Source organism: Phragmites australis, chromosome 3, assembly GCF_958298935.1.
Source record: "Phragmites australis chromosome 3, lpPhrAust1.1, whole genome shotgun sequence".
NCBI lineage: Eukaryota > Viridiplantae > Streptophyta > Magnoliopsida > Poales > Poaceae > Phragmites > Phragmites australis.
In genome coordinates this window covers 21,138,842-21,144,165 of record NC_084923.1, presented here as the reverse complement: position 1 = coordinate 21,144,165, position 5,324 = coordinate 21,138,842, and the positions used below count along the sequence as shown (strand labels likewise).

General features: G+C 45.2%; 1 pseudogene; it reads right to left on the bottom strand.

Moving 5' to 3' along the window:
* Positions 1–3,148: 3,148 nt before the first annotated feature.
* On the bottom strand, positions 3,149–4,436 carry LOC133910589 (uncharacterized WD repeat-containing protein C2A9.03-like; annotated as a pseudogene).
* Between the last annotated feature and the right edge of the window lie 888 nt (positions 4,437–5,324).

Here is a 5,324-nt window from a genome sequence, read left to right as displayed (position 1 = left end):
AGCAATGGAGGGGTTTGTGCTGTCATGCAGCACATCCAATGCATGCAAGAGGTCCTTATTGCGGTCTGATATGATGCAGACTCGTTCCCTATTGCCGACGACACATGTCCTCACCAAGGTGAGGAACCACAACCAACTATCATTGTTCTCACTCTCAACCAATGCATACGCGAGAGGAATTATCTGATTGTTTGCATCCGCCGCCATCGCTGTCATTAGGTTACCATGGTACTTGCCGCTAAGAAATGTGGCATCCACACATACCACCGGCTTGCAATGCCTGAAAGCTTCGATGCATTGGCCAAATGACCAGAAAAACCTAATGAGGTATCGATCAGTGTTGTTGTATGACCCATCATCCAGCCTGATCGGCTCATCCGCCATGACCCACTGGGTCCCGGGGTTGGTCATGGCAATCTTCTGCATCAGCCTTGGTGCGTAGTGGTACGAGTCTTCGAAACTTCCAAACAACATCTTCAATGCCTTCTGCTTCGCTCGCCACGCGGTGTGGTAATTGATCAGCATACCCGTCTTAGTCTGCACCTCCTCCATAATGGATTTTGACGACAAACATATGTTTGTGCCAACAAGGGTGATGAGTAGTTGGGCTATGAACCTCGCATCAACCGCTTGGCTCACATTCCTAATAGCCTCTTCGCTGCATGTATGTGGGGTGTGTCTACTCAGTACAAAATAGTTCTCGTGCTTTAGCTTATGGGCTCGTACAAAGTAAGGACAAGTCGGGTGCTTTCGTACACCTGACCTCATACTCCGTATGGTTAGATCGGGCACACTTGTGGTCCCTTCTTGTGATTACAGCATAGTTGCTAATAAAGTGGATGACCTCTTCCCTGTTCCGAAACCGTTGCCCCACCTGGATGTTGTTATTCTGGTATCCCCAATTAGATAGGGTGTTATACTCACTGATGGTACAATTTAGCAGCCTAGCACCATGAAAGTATTGGATTACCGGTACCGGGTCATCATTGTCAGCACCTTCTTTGTCGCCACTGCCACCGACTTCATCATCCATGCATTGTGCATCTACCTCACCATGGTCCACTTCGGGTCTATCTGTACCTGAAGTGCCCTCCCCGACATTCCCTCCCGCCTCATCATGCATCACATTATGGTCTGATCCTTCCATGGTAGCCACCTCTTCACCATGCACCGGTCGTGATACTATGTTTACGTACATTCCCATTTCAAAGTTCTCCTCTAATGCCTTACGTGAGTACAAGGCTCAAGCGTTGTTCCTTCTCAAATCGAACAACGTATGGACAATGAGCGAGCTGTTTGGTACAGGCCGTGGCCTAACACCCTCTAGGATAACATTATAGGACTGCTGGTTTAGACGCAAAAGGCTCATAACATGTGTTTGTAAGCCTTCTAAATCAATTGGTAGCTCAACCGTACTCTCTATGTGCTGGCAGTTCTGAATGGACATGAGTCTCCCATGCAAAACAACGGGACGTTCTCCATAATAAATATGGATAGTCATAGCGTCTCTACTAAACAAACGTAAATGACCAAATAACTATAGATGTATGTTACATACGTACTCTATTTTAGCCAATATATTAGCACGGAATAAATACTATACTTGCTCTAATTACATTTTCTAATCTAAATATTACGATTAATATTACACTATAGTTGCTTTTGTTGCGGGATCATAAAATATGCAAATATTGTACCTACTCTGTTTTTCCAACTTAATATCACTTATCCAATGTATTCAAACAGAATAAATACTATACTTGCTCTAATTACATTTTTTATTCTAAGTATTACAGTTAATGTTACACTATAATTGCTTCTGTTGCGAGATAATAGAATATACAAATAGTATACCTACTCTATTTTACCAACTTAATACCATTTATCCAATTTATTCGAACAATCAACTTCATAAATATAAGTACTTACTACTAAGGAAGGTTGTCCTGCTGCACCGCAGCTCCTCAAGCTCGACTGCTCGCTCTCGCGCTAATTTGCTACTCTGCTCACCATAGGCTCTCCTCCCTGCTCTCCTCTGCTCGTAGCTCCAAACGCAGATTAGCGCAAGCCGTTGTGCTCTCCGCCGCTCGCCTCTGCGCTGCCTTTTAAAGCTCAACGAGCCAGCCAGACAGGAAAACATGCAGGACGGCATGCCATGTGGGAGACAGTAAAAAGCGAAAAGGAAAAAGGAAAAAGGAAAAGCGAAAAGAAAAAGAAAAAGTAAAGCGCGACGTGACACGACGTGACGCAAAAGCGTATTTCGGCACACGGTGTGCCAAATACAGTTGGTATTCGGCACACCGTGTGCCGAAATATGCTTTTTGTTGTATTCGGCACACGGTGTGCTGAATACAGGTCATTTTCGGCACACCGTGTTCCGAAATTCGTTTTCGGCACACCGTACGCCGAATACATGTGCTAAATTCGTAAATACGGAAAATAATTATCTATTTCAGCAAATACGGTCATATGTTATACAAAATCGTATTTTTGCCATGTAATACAGAAGATGGTTCTCCAAACCAACCAAGGAGGACCTAGCACGATTGAGGCTTAGCCTACGGTCCCGAAATTCAGTCGAGTTTTACACCTTTTCATTCTCATCTTGCCAGGAGAATCGAGCATTTTACAGTACATGATCAACTGCTGCTACACTAGACCACTAGCAAACCTGGTTTACAATTCGTACATTACCAACCCAATTTACAATCTTAAGCTCTATAGCAAACTACAATACGTACAAACAGCACGACAACAGCACACTCTTAAAAGTCTCAACCCTAGAACTAAGTTTAGACTTGGGTGGTTAATGAAGGTGATTGTACCTACTACTTATCAGTTATTAAACTCTAAGTTTTTTTATTGTATGCGATTTTTTTTCAGTGATAGATGGCATACTCGTCAATATGTATGTGATGACTTTATCAATTTTTAAGTTCTACGTCTCTAATTTTCAGTAAATATTGTGCAAGTATGTGTGTGGTGATATGAATGTGTATGTATGTATAAAAAAATGTCTCAACCCAAACAAGAAAAAAAAAAGCAGCTGCCATTCCGTAGTTCTAATAGAAGCAAATGCAGGCTGCACCCGTTAACTTGTGTGTACAGGAATGGCAAAAACAACACTGTACTTCGCACTTCAGAAGAATTAGGAGTCGAGCTAGTCGTACGACCGCCGCCTGCGAAACTCGAGCACGCCGTAGGTGCGGTCGGCGACGCTCACGAACAGCGCCTCGCCGTCCGGGCTGAACGCCGCGCCCGCGATCTCCCCGAACAGGTCCACCTCCTGCGCAACGACGTACCCGGCCGCGGCGTCGTACACGTGCACGAAGTCCGCGGCTTCCGCCGCGGCAAGGAACCGACCGTCGGGGGAGAACCGGAGCCCCCTCACGGCGCCGATCCTGCCCCTGAGCACGGCGAACGACTGGGACAGGTTGCGCGCGTTCCACGGTCGGCACGTCGCGTCTTGGTTGCCCGTCGCCAGGACGTGGCATCCCCGGTGCCACGCCTACGAGAACGAGTAGTCCAGGTGGCCACTCAGGGTCGCGATCGCCTTGCCTGACTGGGGATCGGCGATCAGGCAGTCGGAGCTGTCGGCGACGACCGCGAGCAGCTCACCGACGTGTTCTGCATGGCCAGTGTCAGTGATTCAGTGCAAGAGTTGTAACCAACAATATCATAGAGCAGTTAGCACAGATTGCTCCCGACAGAGTACCGGACACTTACATTGACCGACCATGGGAAGGTGAACTGGGTAAGTAGGCTGTAGCGATCGGTGTCGAACGTCCTGACGACGCAGTCGTTGTTCGCCGCTATCACCCGAGTGGCGCCGCTGCATCAGAATTCAGAAGAAACGGAAACTCAGTTCGTATGGTCCTTAACTCGTGTTCAGAAGCTGAAATGATCATCTGGCTCGCTTACTTCGGCAACTGGTAGATGTCCACGGCGTTCGTGATGGAGTTGTTGTTGCCGGTCAGGTTTGTGCAGAACGCCACGCCGTGTTTATAAACATACTGACGACACAAGAGGGAGAGACTTGTAAGCTAATAGCATTCCGAAAACAATGACGACTCTGAACAGCGTGCACTCCTCATACCTTGCAGATGAGTTCTCCCTGGAAGCCGCCGGCCACCATGAGGTTGTCCTTCAGCGTCATGGTGCTGATCTGCACCCTCGACAATGGCCGAGCCCCCTTCACATTCTGCACAGCAGGTAGCATTTGTAGGTTAGAGATTGATGAGCAGTCTTAGAGCTGGTAACGCGCCATGACACCAAGATGCAGACCTCGGTAGGAACCAATTGGCCGCGGCCACATTGAGCACTTCTATTCCTCTCTGGAGCAGGGGAGACCAATGCATCACAGAGTAGTTCTGCACCAAGTACACATCATGCTTCAAAGACGCCCACAGGAGGTTCCTCAGCTGCAGACGTTCAGGACATGGTCACTTCACTTGAACTAGATGTTTCAGATAATGCATAACATACTGTTGTAATATGTACAAGATGTGATGATGTATTGATGCAGGTCAGTGACACTCTTTCTTATTGATGCAGGTCAGTGGTTTCCTTTTCATGTTTCGATAAAGAAAGATTTATTAACTCTTATTATTATATCAAAGTAATACAAACACATAAGAGTTTACTTCTGTCCTCTGTATAGTACGGATACATATAGCAAAAAAGAGAAAAAACAAAAACAATACAAAAAGGAGACATAAGGAGCACAAGGGGATCGGCCCTAGGTCTATGTCAGGGCCTAATTCTGAGTCTAGACAGCCAACCAAACCGGGTAAAAATCATCTTGACCGCCCACTCCATAAGAGCACATGCAACTACTACCATATGTTGGTGCTCCTGCTGTTGCAACACAACCCATGTATATATAGAGCAGTTGTGTACATGTATCAACAACCTGTAAAGGAGAATTAATCTTCCTCTTGTTAAAAACTACCTCATTTCTACAAAGCCATAACGACCAATAGAAGGATGCTGCTGCTACTATTATTGTGGCTTTCCATTGCTTACTAATCTCACCTAGCTAGTTGCTAAACATATTTTATTTGTTTCTTCAAGGATAAAGGTTAGAGGCAACTTGGATGATAAATCATGGAAATCTTGCAAAACAACAGTTAAAGAAGAGGTGTTTAATCGTCACATTCTTATGACAAAAGTAACACTTCTGGCTACCTTGCTATTTTTCTTTTGAATAAATTTTATTTTGTTAGAAGAACCCATTTACAGAGGTATCAAAGAAATTTTTTATTTTTAATGGTAACCTTAGTTTTCATAATTTTTCGTTCCTTCTTGGTTCATCATTAGTTATA